The sequence below is a fragment of the Diceros bicornis genome, chromosome 15, assembly GCF_020826845.1.
Source record: "Diceros bicornis minor isolate mBicDic1 chromosome 15, mDicBic1.mat.cur, whole genome shotgun sequence".
In the NCBI taxonomy this organism is placed as follows: domain Eukaryota; kingdom Metazoa; phylum Chordata; class Mammalia; order Perissodactyla; family Rhinocerotidae; genus Diceros; species Diceros bicornis.
Window position 1 is genome coordinate 42,221,691 of NC_080754.1, and position 17,699 is coordinate 42,239,389.

The following is a 17,699-nucleotide window of genomic DNA, read 5'->3' on the forward strand; positions in this document are numbered from 1 at the left end:
GAGGATATTAAGGTACTTTTCTTGACCTCTTCTTCAGAGCTGAGTCTATATGTAATACAAGCATCCAGAAGCTCTGATCCAGCTTAGTGTCCTTAGTTTTTTCCTCCCACCTGCAAAAACAGCCCCTCAACTCAGATAATTTCTCCCAGCTCTACTCCTTCCTGTCCAACATTCTAAACTCTCCAGACTCTCTCCTAATGTCTCCAGTTCCTGTCCACAATCCTAGTCTCCACTTCTCAGATCAATTCTTTCAAACTGAGGTGCCATTTGACCTATCTTCTTAGCCTAAGTTTTTCCTTACCTTTCGTTTCAGATGGCATGCTTTACATTAAAAGGGACATAAAATCCAACTCAAATTAGCTTTCATGAAACAGAGTTTATTTATTCTGTTTATTGACCAGAAGTCTGGCGGTAGGTTAGGATTCTGAGTTACTTGATTCAGTAGCTAAAAGATGTCCACACTTTTCTTTTTTTTCCAGCTTTCTTGAGGTACCATTGACAAAAGTTGTATATATTTAAGGTGTACAATGCGACGGTTTGATAGACATATACACTGTGAAGTGATTACCATGGTCAAGCTAATTAACATCTATCACCTCACATAGTTACCTTTTGTTTTTATTTTTGTTTTTTGGTGTGGTGAGAACACTTAAGATCTACTCTCACTCTCTTTGCCTTCTCTTGCATGACATCAGCTTTATGCTAAGGCCAACTTCACTCATAGTAGCAATATGGCTGCAGCAATTCCAGGCTTCTTATGTGAACAAAACCACCCAGAAGATGAGAAAGATAAAGAGAGATTCTTTCTTAGATGCTGCCGGAAAACACCTTTTCCAGTATCTTTGACCCAAATCACCCCATCTGTCACCTCTGAACCCAAATCTTGGCCAGGTGATAGGATTATGTTGCTGCATATGCAGCCCCTTCCCTAGAGACAGGAGTGAAGTCAGGTTCCCACAAACACATGGGCTGAGTACAAAAGGAGTAGATACTCAAATGAAAATCAAGTGACAAAGAGGAGGGGGAATGGATGTTGAGGAAACAACCACAATGTCCACGACACCCTGAACTTTGCTTTTCAGGGCTCCCTTGGCTCTATGTTCTGAAATTCAGTGGCTATACTCAAGCCTCTCCTATACAACATCAAAGTCTGACCCCAACCCCAGGAAGCACCCATACCCCTCGCTTACTCAGGAGAGGAGTTATAGAATAATATCTTGGAAATAAATTTATCTTGTGACCTTATTTCTCCCATATGAAGCTATATATATATATATCTGTTTTTGTTGTTACTACTGTCGAGTTGATTCCAACTCTTAGCAACCTTGTGTACAGCAGAGCTGATCCCAGCCTGGTCTTTTCGTACCGTCCTCTCACCTTCCAGTGCTGTATCAGACAGTGCTCCATCTGCTATTCATAGGCTTTTCATGGCCAATTTTTTCAGAAGGGGCGGCCAGGCCCTTCTTCCTAGTCTGTCTTAGTTTTCAAGTTCCTCTGAAACCTGTCCATCATGGGTGACCTTGCTGGTATTTGAAATACTGGTGGCATAGCTTTCAGCATCACAGCAACATGCAGCCGCCACAGTATGACAACCAACACACAGATGAGTGCTGTGGTTCCCTGACCAGGAAACAAACCCTGGTCACAGTGGTGAAAGTGCCGAATCTTAACCACTAGACCAGGGCTGGCTTACATATATCTGTAATGTACTACATATCCTTGCTGAGCTGAAATAATTTCAAATAACTAAACCAGTTCTTAAGTATTTACCCTAGATAAGCCTCTTACTAGGTGTGTGACCTTGGGTAATTTATCTTCTCTGTGTCTCATTTTTCTCATTTGTAAAATGGGGTAATAATTGTACTTATTTATGAAATTTCAGAATAAAATAAGCTTAAATGTATTAATACACATAAAACACTTGAAACCTGCATGAATGTAGAAAACATTCAATAAATGTTTATTATTTCTTTGTTATTTTTATATTATTTTTTTTTTAGTAGTAGTAATTCTATTAGTATCAGTATTTGAATATGTGACAATATACAGGTCCATTCATGATGTGATTCCATTACAGACAATTATTCTTCTGATATTTATCCCTTAGGCATATCATCCCTCTATCTCAAAGTATATACATAATCCCAAGGCATATATATCCATGCCAACTTTGTCTCCCTAGAAACTTACAAGTTAAAATAAATTATATTGACGTGGACAATACATAAAAGGGCCTTTTTGGTTAAACAAAATTGTGAAAACATTTAACAAGGGCATAACTGTACAAATGACATATAATAATTACTGAAAATTAATCTTAATGTTACAGAAAATGAATGATAAAATATATAAGTGGCACATTCCAAACAGGTCATGATGATGGGAAATCCCCAACTCATTTCCAGTATTTGAAGTAAGGATTCCTGAGAAGGCAGGTTTCAAAAAAAAACTGAGATGATGGAATGACACAGCTTGATAAGTAAGCAGGTGATCAGATGCGCCAAATTTGGACAAAGATGGTGAGCCAGGTAACAAAAACTAAAACTTAAAAAAAAAAAAAAGGAAGGACAAAAGGTAGGAAGGGAGAAAAGAAAAAAGGGAGGGAAGGCAATAGAAAATATCTAGGGGAAAAAGATCTAGGTTTGTTTCCTGAATCTGCCACCTACTAGCTACGTACTCTTGGGCAAATAACTTAACCTTCCTGATTCAATTTATTCATCTCTAAAACAAGAGAAATAATAGTACCTACATAGTATTATGTTTTTTCAGTTCTAACATTGTAACATCTCTGAAAATGAGAAAGAACATGTCTTATAACCTATGGAACCTTAGATTCAATGAAATGTGGTAGTACTATGATGAGCATCAAATAAGATAATGCATGTACAGCACCTAGCACAGTGTCAGGGCAATCTTCTTATTTAACTTCTCTGGCTACACTTATCTTCATTTTCTTAAATTAGAAAACTCTAAGTTACTCCACCTAAATTAAGCAGCTTGCCCAGGGTATAAAACAAAATTCTGAAGAGAGAATATCAAAAAGTCTACTAAACATAAATAAAATTACGTCAACAAGAATTAGGGAAACAAGCTCTAATGACTGTAGAGAGAAATAAGAATCTAACTCCATTTGAAATAAATAAAATAACTTCAAAAAGAAAAGAAAAAAAAAGAATCCAAGGAACTGGGATTGTCTGTCCTCAGTCTAAAAACAAAAAGTATTGAAAAAGAAAAAAAATATTCAAGTAACTTTAGAATCCAAGTAACTATGGCTCACTGGCCAAATCTAGATGACTGCCTGCTTTTAGCACATCAAGTTTTACCGGAACACAGTCATGCTTTTTTTGTTACATATTGTCTATGGCTGATTTCCTGCTACAATGGCAGAGTTGAGTAGTTGTGACAGAGATTATATGGCCCACAATGTCTAAAATAATTACTATCTGGCCCTTTACAGAAAAAGGTTGCTAACCTCTACTTTAGAACACAATAGTGATGGTAAATGTTATATGTCAACTTGACTGACCACAGGTGCCCAGACTAAGCACTGTTTCTGGGTGTGTCTAGGAGAGTGTTTCAGGATGAGATTAGCATTTGAATCAGTGGACTCACTAAAGTAGACTGCCCTCCGCCATGTGGGTGGGCATCATCCAATCCCTTGAGGGCCTTAAAAAACAAAAGGCAGAGGAAGGAGGAATTAGCCCCTTTTTTCCTGCCTCACTGTTTGGTTGGGACACTTCATCTCATCTTCTCTGGCCCGTGGACTGCGATTTACATCATTGGCTCCCCGGTTCTTGGTCCTTCAGACTTGAATTGAATTACATCATTGGCTATCCTAGGTCTCTAGCTCGCAGATGGCCAATCATGGAACTTTTCAGCCTCCATAACTACATGAACCAATTCCTCGTTATATATATATATGTATATATAATTCTATAGATAATATATACAATATATATTATATATATATAGCATATATATACACAATGACTATACATATACAATTTATAGATACAACTATACATATATAGTCGAGAGAACCCTGACTAATACAGTCATCCCTTGGTATCCATGGAGGATTGGTTCCAGGACCCCCCTCAGATATCAAAATCCATGGATGCTCAAGTCCCTTACATAAAATGGCACAGTATTATAACTGCAGGCCCTCCAGGACCAGTTCAACTGACCCCATCTTATCAACAGAATCATTAAGAATTGTCTTTCAGGGGCCAGCCCAGTAGCATAGCAGTTAAGTTCGCATGCTCCGCTTCAGCGGCCTGGGGTTCGCCAGTTTGGAGCCTGGACACAGACCTACTCACCACTCATCAAGACATGCTGAGGTGGCGTCCCACATAGAAGAACTAGAAGGACCTACAACTAGGATATACAACTATGTATGGGGGCTCTGGGGAGAAAAAAGAAAAAGAGGAAGATTGGTAACAGATGGTAGCTCAGGGCCAATCTTCCTCAAAAAAAAAAATACACACTGATCTTTAAAAAACAAAAGAATTGTCTTTCAGAAAATTTGCAAAGTCACGTAGCCAGAGCACGTGCCGAAGAAGAAATCTTAACCTGAAATGATCACAGAACCAAAGATTCTCCTCCCCATGGAAGCAAAGGACCAGGACACAATCAGAACTTAAAAGTCAGACTCTTATCAGAAGCGAGGGGTCTGTCATTCCAGAAGATCTGGTGTTAAAATTCCTTCCTCATCTTACCATAAACATTTAAAACCTTACCATAAAAGTTTAGAACCTCATCATAAATGTTTAGAACCTTACTATAAATGCTTGAAGCCCACCAATCAAAACCTGTCCTGCCAGCGTTTCCACATACCAGGCTGTTCTCCTTAACCTCTTAAATTTTGCCCCAAATCTTGAATTGGGGAAACAGATCTGAGGGCACACACCCCCTGTGTCCCTGCAGATCGATCTCACAGAATAAAGCTGGTTTCTTTCCCAAAGGCTGATGCTGTAATTAATTGGCTTGTTCATGCACATCAGGCAAGAGAATCTCAATTTTGTGTGGTAACAATATACGCATATAACCTACATACATCCTCCTGTATACTTTAAATCATCTCTAGATTACTTATAATACCTAATACAATGTAAATGCTATGTAAGTGACTGTTATACTGTATTGTTTAGGGAATAATGACAAGAAAAAAAGCCTGTCAAGTTCAGTACACATGCAACCATGTAGATCTTTTGATCCATGGTCGGTTCAATATGCGATGCAGAACCCGTAGATAAAGAGGGCCAAGTGTACAACAATACTTTGACTATATACTTTTAGGGTGAAGATAAAAGAACTACAAACAAACCTTGAACTCTATTTAGTAGAGTTTTTATTCATGGTGATGGAGTTAAAATTCTGAAACTATATTGTGTGTATTGCTGGACTGAGCAAATGAGTAAATATTGAAGTTACTGAGAACAACAGTTCTCACTATGGAAAGAGCATAATATAAATATGGAATGAGATAAGGCTGAGAAGATCAATCTTGCTCTGTCTGCAGAATAATCCTAAAAGCAATGAGTCCCTAACAGCAGTTAGCATACCTAGTGCCTAGATCTTGGTTTCTAAATACTATTCTCCAATAAAATGATCCAGGACTCTCTGGAGAAATGTCAGATTCCAAAGAGAGAGAAGAAGAATATAAAATGAAACTGGAATATCTTATTGTGCAACAAAGTGAAAATTGCCCAAAAATTGATGGCACATGTTAAAATAACCAAGAAGAAGCCAGCTTAAAAACATTCTCACTGACCAAATCTTGGAAAAATTGAGAATCAAAAATAATATTTGAAGAAATAGTTGATTCTAGGGCTGGAAAGGGAAAATACAAGATCAACCTGTAGCATCTTGTGATGCCAGAAAGTAAGAAAATATTGGGCTGGGGAGGAACATGTGAAAAAATACTCAGAAGCCAACCTGAAAGAACTACAAATGGCTGAAACTGGAACAATTTGAGCAAGAGAATTAATAATGCAGTATTGAATTATAACCCAAAGTATAAAATAAAATATGCATGAATCAATACTGATATAAATAAATGATTATTAAATCATTTACTTACAAATAAATGAGAGTAAAGAGACAAATTTTCCTTACAGAAGAATTGCAAACAATATATGCAGATACTCCCCCCTTTGAGAAGTGGAGCTTAATTTAAATCCCCTTGAGTGTGGGCTAGATTCCAAAGAACAGTATCTAGCTTCCAAAAAACAGAGAAAGGAAAGGGAAAAATAAAAATTTTCAGTAGAGAACTCTGGCAGACACTACCTAAAAAAGACGTCAAAGTCAATATCATCAGTGATAAGTCAGGTTAATATCATGTACCACCTAATATAATGCAATGAGAAGAGCACATTACCTCTAGGGTATTCTTCTCCAAAACCCACAACCCCAGTCTAATAATGAGAAAATAGCAGGCAAACCCAAATTGAGAAACTCTCTACAAAATACTTGCCCAGTAATTTTCAAAAGTATCAAGGTCATGAGAACAAGGAAAGACTGAGAAACCATTACAGATCAAAGGAAACTAAGGAACCATATTGACTAAATGAACTGTGGTATTGTGGATAGGATCCTGGAACACAAGAAGGATATTAGTGGAAAAACTTGTGAAAGGCAAATAAAGTCTTTCTAATTTAGTTAATAGCAATGTTCCAAAGTTAGTTTCTTAGTTTTGACAAATATATCATGTTCATGTAAGATGTTAACATTAGGGGAAACTGGGTGAGGGGTATACAAGAACTCTCTCTCTACTATCTCTCCAATCTGTCTGTATACCTAAATTATTCCAAAATAAAAAGTTCATTTTAAAACAGATTAACGATAATAAAAAATTAGAATCCATTTAAGAAAACAAGATGCAAGAGTACATACTGATAGTAAATATAAATGAATGAATGAATGAATGAATGAATAAGAAAGAAGGAAAAGCTCTTTCTAACTGCAGAATATCAATTAATAAATGTAAAAGGAATGGTGGAGTTAGAAAATTCCATTTTACAACCATCAAAGAAATAATCAACTCAGGCAAGAATCAGAAAAAGATGCTCTAACTGTTGGGTGAGACTTTAAGGAGAAAAAAACACTTAGTGTCAGAGAATCTTCCCACATATTACTCACTAATTTCAAAGAAAAAAATGGTTAATATCATCAATAATGAGACAAGTGACATCATGTACCCCCCAACAGGATGCACTGAGAAGGACACAACATCACTTATATAATTTTCCTATCAAAAATTCATTACCTGGATCTACTCATAAGGAAACAACAGGCAAATCCAACCGAGAGACATTCTGTAAAAAAAACTGGCAGGTACTTTCCAAAAATATCAATGGCATGAAACAAAAAGAAAGATTGAGGAACTATTACAGGTTAAAGGATACTATAGAAGCATAAAGACTAAGTGCAATGCATAATCGTGGATTGGATTCTGGGTTGGAAAGAAAAAATGTTATACTACTATTAGTTCAAGCTAATAAACCATTCAATCTACAACAATTTGTAACTGAATCAGTTCTTCCATACATGATACAGAAAACAGAACCAGATAATGATGCTGAAGAATTAACATGACATCTGCTTCTAGGAATTAACACTAAAATAATTGAAGATACTCCAAAGAGTTAACAGTCTGGGGGGGCCGGCCCCGTGGCTTAGCAGTTAAGTGTGTGCGCTCTGCTACTGGCGGCCCGGGTTCGGATCCCGGGTGCGCACCAACGCACCGCTTGCCTGGCCATGCTGAGGCCGTGTCCCACATACAGCAACTAGAAGGCTGTGCAACTATGACATACAACTATCTACTGGGGCTTTGGGGAAAAAAAAAAAGGAGGAGGATTGGCAATACATGTTAGCTCAGGGCTGATCTTCCTCAAAAAAAAAAAAAAACAGTGTGGGGATATTCACTGTAGCATTATTAATAACAGCCAAATTTTTGAAAATAATCTAAATTCCTGTATTTAGGGTTCTTTAGGTTGCAAGTGACCAAGAACTTAACTCAACAGCATTTAAACAAAATGTATTGGCTCTTGTAACTGAAAAATCCCCAAGAGAGGCAGGCTTTAGGCTGTCTTCAGGTTCTAACAACGTCGCCAGAATCCATCTTTTGACTACTTATTCTGAGGATCAGCTTCATCTTCTACCTGGTTCACTTGATGGCTATCATTTGAACAGCACCCAAATCCAGAGCATGAAAATTATTTTCCCAAAAGTCTGACAAATGCCTTCTTGCATCATACCAGCTCTAATTTGGTTACATCTCCACCCTGAACCTGATCATACATCTTTGCTAGAGCAATCTCACCCAAAACATATGGCTAAAAATTGGGCAGTGGGAGTTTATCAAAGAAATGTGGGATACAGTTACCACTAAGAGGGAGAATTGATACTAGGCAATAGACACAGGTGTCTACTATAATGTTCATTGATAAGCCATTGTTTAAATATATTATGATACATCCATTAAAATTATGTTAAAGAAGAACTTTTTTTATATGGAAAGATTTCCACAATATATTGTTAAGATGGAGAAAAAGCAGTAACTAAAAGAAGAGAAAATATTTACAATAAAATATTAATAGCAGTTACCTCTGAGTGGCAGGAGTTCATAAATCCTCTGAACTAATAAAATTTTGTGTTTATAAGCCATTTAATATAGATAGGCTTCATAGCATTCATCTGGTTCTCAAAGGGTTATAGTTCCCCAAAAAGGATAAGAATGAATGACCAGGACACCCTTGTAGTTTTGAAGATGAGGAAACTGAGGCTCAGAGAGGTTAAATGCCTTCCTCAAGGTCACAACAGTCTGCTAACGACAGAACAAGGCAAGAATCCCAGTTTTCTGATCCCTGAACAGACGTTCTTTTTGCCAGATGCTCGCTGGGTAGTATGGCCTAGGTTGCAACTCTTTGCAAATTAAAATTCTAGTAAAATTTGAGAACTGGATAAACTATTCTGTTTTCAAACGTATTACAAAAGTTAGCAAGTTCATAGCGCAAAAGGAAGAAACTAAACAGAGCAAACTTTCTCAAATTTGGATCCATGGACCTCTTACAAATATGCCATAGACTTATTCTCAAGGGTCAACAAGTTTCTTACAGGAATATTTTTATTTCCATTTTTACTTTATAATAATCTAAAATGAATATTCTAAATCATTCTGATGACTCCTAGTAGAATATAAGCACTGTGAGGGCAGAGCCTCTTTCTTTTTTATTCACTGCTATATTCCCAGTGCCCAGAACAGGACCTAGCACATGGAAGTATCCAGCATATGAATTACTAATGAACAAATGAATAACTAATTTCTGCCTCCTGACATCAGTGCCCATGTTTGTTTTACATTTACACTGGCACTAAGTTGTACTGCTGTGTTAAAAGCTAAAGAGAAAAGAGAAAGGTAGATTAACCAAATAAATGATATGCTCGCACTTAGTTGAGGCCAAATAACATCTCAATTTGCTGTACAAATAAACAAAGGAAATTGGCTAAACAGTTGAGACATGACATGGCACTATTAATTAGGTATGCCAAATTCAAAGAAATCCACTTCATAATAGTCAGGATCAAATGCAACTTTCAAAAGATGATTTGGTTTCAGCAAAACAACATCATCCAGCTTATTAAATTAAATTAAATTTTTAGTTTTGTTTTATGTTTAATTTATGGATTTCTTTCAATTTTGTAGACGCTACAAGCATAAGAAATGTATGCCTAATTTAATGTTTTTAAATATTTACATAAATTACAATAAATAATGTAAGTCAACATCAGGAGTATAAACTATTTTATCCTCTAAAAATTGTCTTTATATTATTCAAATTTTAAAAACAGTAAAGTAGTGTAAGTGTGGATCAAAAATTAGGAATTCAAAACAGTTTCTTAAAAGACTGTATAACTCTGAGTTCTAATACCACTGTCGTTCCATTTTCATTCATAAAAGTGAAATTAACTTGAAAAGTATTCATTAATAATTTTATTAATCATAAAATTTAAGAATCTGAAATAACCTGGAAAAACATCCAGCCCGACCTCTCATTTTACACACGAAGAAGCTGAGAGGCATTGGAGTGACTTGCCCAAGGTCACCTAATAAGTCATGGTAGGAGTGGGTTGAGAACCTAGATCCAATCATTGCATCCACTGAAAAATGCCAAGCATTGTAAAAATACCTCTTAATGATAATGATGCTTTAACTCAACAGCCTATTGTTCTTAAATTGATTCCCAGGCACTGTTCTTGTTACATTCTTTAAGTACAAAGAAAAGCAGCATACTGTTCTGGATTTATACAATCAGATTTGAGGGCTGACATTATTGTAATTGCTTGGTCCTTGAGTCAACTGGCAGTGCATCAACCATTAAAATCAAAAGCATGTAAGGAAGCAGGAAGATCTTGGCAATGCATAAATACACATAGGAAGACAAGTCCAATTTGAACCTATCAACCTTGGCAGTTTTCCTTTTAGAGAGCACAGAAAAGCCACAGTGGCCATGGAAATTAAAACTGTGTCCTAAATGAATGGGAGATGCTGCAAATATGAGGAGCTGAGGAAAGAATAATAAGCAGTTGAAGCCTCTATACACCAATCAGGGTTTTTAAGATACATTTGGGATTCCATGTAATAGATGAAGCATTGGAGTGAACAATAAGACCAAACTATAAGAATAATTCTCTTCTCCTTATCCTAGACTAAGACCAATCAGTATGATAGTGCACAATTTATATTTAAATGTAAATTTCAAAACTAATTATGATTTCCAAATAGCAGATGATAATCCAGTTAGAAACATAATCAAAAGGAGGATTCATTTAGTTTGCTTAAAAGGTTTTAGCAAACAGGGTGAAAAGCAAAGGTCATACTGGTCATGGGTTTCAAAAAGTATAGTTGAATCTGTGGATTTCCCATGGATATTCTAATCGATTCAATTTAACCAAGGTCCTAATTGAACCAGAATCCTCTGGTTCCTTTCTGAGGTTGTTCTGAAGATTTACAGAACACCCAGGATCAACCCATTCCCATAGGGATTCCTCGCCAGAAACAGTTCAGCCAGTAAATAACACTTTATACCCTGGTTTTCTTGCCAAGCATCTTAGGCCTGTCCTTACAGCTACCATATTCTACATCGTATACTCTAGATTTGCCGGAACAGTCTCAATCTCAATTTTTCTATCTCATTATCAGAACCATGAGTCCCAATATTTTGGCTAGGGAAATATGATCTCCATGACTTGGTGCAAAAGTGAACAAACACAGTCCCTTTAGGGGGCTCCCAAAACTTTGAAGCAGGTCTAGAATTTGGCATTAAAATAAGCTCCTGGTTAACATCCTGTGGAAGTCAGTTTCTTAGAAAGAGGACCAATGGACAGTGAGGTAGCATGTTGCTATGAATTTAATGATCATGGACTCACGGATGAGTCAAGAGTACACTCCCATTCTGAAGACATTGTACTTAACTAGCTTTACCATAACTACATACATCTGCTACAGCATGACACTCCTCACACCACTGTCTGAAATATTTATGTTCAAAGAACATTCTCCAACTTAGGCAGTATGTGCATCCAGAAACACCATCTAAAAGGAAACTATGATATTCATAGAACAATTTAACTTTTCTCTGTAAAATAACTCCTAAGTATTCTGGATTCCTCATTGCTAACAAGCATCAATATTTGTTCTACTTAGGAAGAGAGGAAAAAATATCTGTAAACTTTAACCTTTGTTATCACTTCTTTGCTTTTAAAGAGGACTAGTAATGAGTTGGAAATATTCAGCTGATTGCTTCCATATGAGAAGCTTTTGTTTTCACTAGCAGGAAAGCAAACCCAAGGAGAGCTCTGGTATACGACTGTCACTCAGCCAGCCAGGAGTGGCCAGTGACACTCATAATTCAGGTATTTTCTTTGGGAAGCTGATTTTGATTTTTTCTTTCTTTTCTATTTTTAAATTTTACATGCCTGCCTAGGGAGGAACAAGTGCTACTCTTCTTGATCTCAGTTATGTCATAAGACCAAGAAGATGCCATTCTGGGCTGAACTGTGCCCCTGCTAAACTCATATGTTGTAGCTCTAACCCCCAATGTGACTATATTTGGAGATAGGGCCTTTTTGAAAGAGGTAATTAAGGGTAAATGAGGTCATAAGGGTGGGGCCATTATACAATAGGACTGGTGTCCTTATAAAGAAGAGGAAGAAACACCAGGAGTCTGCTGTACTTGCACAAAGAAAAGGCCATGTGAGGACACAGCACAAAGGTGGCCACCTGCAGCCCAGTGAGAGAGGCCTCAGGAAAAAACAACCTGCCAACATTCTGATCTTGGACTTCTAGCCTTCAGAACTGTGAGAAATAAATTTCTGTTGTTTAAGCCACCCATTCTGTGGTATTTTGTCGTGGCAGCTCTCGAATACTAACATAGATGTCAAATACTCAGTATAACTTCCCCTACTAAATGGTGCCCAAAACCTCACTTTAGGTACTGCTCTTAAATTATTTAAAAATCAAAGAACTGGGGTTGGCCTTGTGGTGTAGTGGTTAGGTTCGGTGTGTTCCTTTTTGGCAGCCCAGGTTCGCAGGTTCAGATCCCAAGTGTGGACATATGCCACTCAACAGCCACGCTGTGGCAGCAGTCCACATGTAAAGTAGAGGAAGACTGGCACAGATGTTAGGTCAGGGCTTATCTTCCTCAGCAAAAAAAAAAAAAAAAGCAAAGAACTGAGTCCAAGTACACAATATTTGGGACACTAAAAACTAGATATAAACACACAGTCTTATTTGCTTGACATGTTAAGGAAAGACTTCAGGGTAATCACAACATCTGGAAAGAAAGGACATCTCAGAAAGAAAAGAGCCAGAGAGGAGTGTCCCAAATTCTGAGTATCAACTCTGCACAAACTCTGGCTGACTCTTGAACCATGTTTGCACAAAACAAACTCCAATCAGCCCAGAGAACGCTAGAAGAACTGAACTGAAATTTCAGCTATTGCCTCCTACAGGGAAGACCAAATTTTCAGTCTGAGCTGAGCCAAACTGATAAAACAAAGGAAATCAATATCTTAAAAAAAAATAGGAGTGACATCACTAAAATGGCAGAGAAGAGAACTCTAAAACTCCATCCCTCCATTAAAGCAATGATTAAGCTGACAAAAAATATGTCAAAATCAACTTTCCCAGAACTCTGAAATCTAATCAAAAACTGACAACATCCAAGACAATACTCAATGAGGAAAGAAACTACTGAATTTTGGTAAGAGAGGGTTGTGGCATTTTATCTTACTCACCTAAAATCCCCCACCTCCCAGCTCAGGTGGCAGCCATGAAGATGGTGGCCCAGACTCCTTGTGCAGCTTGCTACTGCCAGAAGGAGCAATATGGACCTTGTTCTCAAAGAACTGTGGTTGTGTTTTGACCTGGTGGCTCCTTGAGGGATCAGTTCAGAGGCTTGTCTACTCCCCCCCTCCCCATGCACTTCAGAGCTTTTTCAGGGCTGAAGAGTGGTGGGAATATAAAATTTTGCAGCTGCTTTGGAAAACAGTTTGGCAGTTCCTGAAAAATTTAAACATAGAATTAACATATAACCTAACAATTCCACTCCTAGTTATAAAACCAAAAGAATTAATAACAGGTGTTCAAACAAAAACTTGTACAGGAATATTTCTAGCAGCACTATTCACAAAAGCAAAGGTAGAAACAACCCAAATGTCCATCAACTGATGAATGGATAAACAAAATGTGGCATATTCATAGAATGGAATATTATTTAGCCACAAAAAGAAAAGAAGTACTCATACATGCTACAACATGGATTAACCTTAAAAATATAATGCTAAGTGCAAGAAATTAGACACAAAAGGCCACATATTGTATTATTCTATTTATACGAAATATTCAGAGTAGGAAAATCCATGGCGAAGGAATGCAGATCAGCAGTTTCCACGGGACGGGGGCAGGGGAGAATGGGGAGTGAGTGATCAACTGGTATGGGTTTCCTTTTGGGATAATGAAAATGTTCTGGAACTGGATAGTGGTGATGGTTACACAATATTGTGAATGAACTAAATGCCAATGAATTGTACACTTTAAAATGGTTAAAGTGGTGAATTTTATATTTTACGAATTTTGCCACAATTTTAAAAAACATAACAGGATCCAGAGATTGACAATGTATTTTTCACAATGTTCAGGATACAATCCAAAATTACTTAACATATGAAGAAACAGAAAAAACAGGACTTATACTCAAGGGAAAAGACAGTAAATGAAGTGAGACTTTGAGATGACTCAGATTCTGGAATTAGCAGATGATGATTTTAAAGCAGTTATAAAACTATGCTTAAGGATATAAAGGAAAATATGTTTGTAATGAATAAAAACATGAGAAATCTCAGCAGAGAAATAAAAACTACACAAAAAAACAAATAGAGACTATTCAGCTGAAAAATAAAATATCTGGATAGATATTTCATGTTTATAAATAGGAAAATTCAATATTGATAAGCTGTAAATTCTTCCAAACTTGATATATAAATCCAATACAATCACAATCAAAATACCAGAAAATTATCTTGTGGATATTGACAAACTAACTTGAAAGTTCATATGGAAACACAAAAGACCAAGAATAACCTTACACAACACTGAAGTAGAAGAGCAAAGCCAGAGGACTGACACTACCTGACTTCAAGACTTACTATAAAGTTACAATAATTAAAATGATGTGGCAGTTGTAAACAAATAGACAAGTAGATCAATGGAACAGATTAGAGAGCCCAGAAATAGATCCACACTTATACAGTCAAGTGATCTTTAACAAAGGAGCAAAGGTAATTCAATAGAAAAAGGATAGTCTTTTCAACAAATGGTGTTAGAATAATTGAACATCCATATACCAAAAAAAAAAAAAAGAATCTAGACATAGACCTTACACCTTTCACAAAAATCAATTCAAAATGGATCATAGACCTAAACGTAAAACACAAAGCTATATATAGAATATAATATAGGAGAATATATTATAGGAAAAAACTCTAGGTGACTATGGGTTTGACTGAGTTTTTAGATACAAAACCAAAAGCACAATCCATGAAAGAAAAAATTGATGTTGGACATCATTAATTTAAAACTTCTGCTCTGTGAAAGGCACTGTTAACAGAGTAAAAAGACAAGCGGCAGACTGAGAGGAAATATTAGCAAAACACATATCTGATATAAGATTTTTATCTGAAATATACAAAAAATTAACAATAGGAAAACAAACAGCCCAATTAAAAATAGGCAAAATATCTAAACAGACACCTTACCAAAGAAGATACACAGATGGGAAATAAGCATATGAAAAGATGCTCCATATCATAAGTCATCAGGGAAATGCAAATTAAAACAATGAGATACCACTACACACCTATTAGAATGGCCAAAATCCAGAACAATGACACCACCAAATGCTGGTGAGGATGTGGAGCAAAAGGAACTCTCTCATTCATTGCTGGTGGGAATGCAAAATAGTACAGACACTTTGGAAGACGTTTGGCAGTATCTTACAAAACTAAATATACCCTTACCATACAATTCAATAATCAAGCTCCGAGGCATTTACCTAAATAAATACAAAATTTCTGTCTACACAAAAACCTGCACATAAGTGTTTATAGCAGCTTTTTCATAACTGCCAAAACTTGGAAGCAACCAAGACATCCTTCAGTAGGTGAATGGACTGATAAACTATGGTACATCCAGACAATGGACTATTATTCAGTGCTAAAAAGAAATGAGCTATCAAGCCATGAAAAGACATGGAATAACCTTAAATGCATATTACCAAGTCAAAGAATCCAATCCGAAAAGGCTACATCCTGTGTAATTCCACTGTCTGACATTCTGGAAAAGGACAAACTATAGAGACAGTAAAAAGATCAGTGGTTGCCAAGAGTTGGTGGCCAGGGGCAAGGGGAAAGGCAGAGGAGGGATAAATAGGCAGAGCACAGAGGATTTCTAGAGCAGTGAAAATACTCTGTATGATACCATAATAATGGATACATGTCATTATACATTTGTCCAAACCCACAGAATGTATAACACCAAGAATGCACTGATATGTAAACTACAGACTTTGGATGATTATGATGTGTCATTGTAGGTTCATCAATTGTAACAAATGTGCCACTCTGGTGATGGATGTTGATAATAGGGGAGGCTATGAATGAGTGGGAATAGGGGCTATATGGGAAATCTCTTGCCTATTATAAAGAATGCTGCAATGAACAAAGGAGTGCAGATATCTCTTCAAGATCTTGATTTCGTTTCCTTTGGATACACACCCAGAAGTGGGATTGCTGGATCACATAGTAGTTCTATTGTTAATTTTTTGAGGAACCTCCATACTATTTTCCCTAAAGGCTGTACCAATTTACATTCCCACCAACACTGTACAAGGGTTCCCCTTCCCCCGCATCTTGAACAACATTCGTTATCTCGTCTTTGATAATAGACATCCTAACAAGTGTGAGATGATGTCTCATTATGGTTTTGATTTGCATTTCCCTGAGGACTAGCAATGTTGAGCACTTTTTCATATAGCAATGTTGAGCACTTTTTCATATACCTGCTGGCCATTTGTATGTCTTCTTTGGGAAAATGTCCTTTCCGGTCCTTTGCTCATTTTAAAATGGATCACAGTCATGTGCCGCATAACGACATTTTAAGTCAACGATGGACTGCATATACAATAGTGGTCCTATAAGATTATAATGCGGCTGAAGAATTCCTATTGCCTAGTGACATCGTAGCCTCGAAACATTGTAGCGCAATGCATTACTCATGTGCTTGTGGTGATGCTGGTGTAAACAAACCTACTGCACTGCCAGTCACATAAAAGTATAGCACATACAATTACGTACAATACATAATACTTGTAATAAATGATAATGATAATAAATGACTTACCTGTTTATGTTTTTACTATACTATACTTTTTATCACTATTTTAAAGTGTACTCTTTCTACTTATAAAAAAAAAAGTTTACTGTAAAACAGTAAGCTGTGTTATGCCAGCAACAAACAGCCTCATACATCTCGTGCTTGCCATATCTCTTGATTGCATCATTTTCCCTTGTGCTTGATTTAATCTCATGTTGTTTTGTTCGTCAGGGCCCTTAAGCGTACAAAATCCACTGCTAATGTTGCCAGTAAGAGGCCACATTGAGCAATTGGCCTGGAAACTAAATTAAAAGTGATTAAGGACTATAAACGTGAAAAATCAGTGATGGCTATTGCTCACCAGTGAGGCATGTCCCATTCCATCATAGCTACGATCTTCAAGAACAAGAACAAAGTGATGGAAGTTGTGAAAGGATCTGCTTCAATGAAGGCAACAAGACTAACAAAAATTCAAGAAGGGACTGTATCAATCATGACCTTGATTGAAGACCTTCTAACAACCTTGATTGAAGACAGAAACAGAAGCATACCCCTCTCAGCACCATGACAATCACGACCAAACCAAAAAGTTTGTTTGCAATGTTGAAAGACAAGGCTCTACTCGAGTATGATGTTGAATTACCACTAGCTCTGGGTGGTTTAAATGATTCAAGAATTTTTATTCATTACATAATGTGAAAGTGAGTGGTGAGTCTGCAAGTGCTGATGTGAAGGCAGCTGAAAAATTTTTGGAAACTCTAGATAA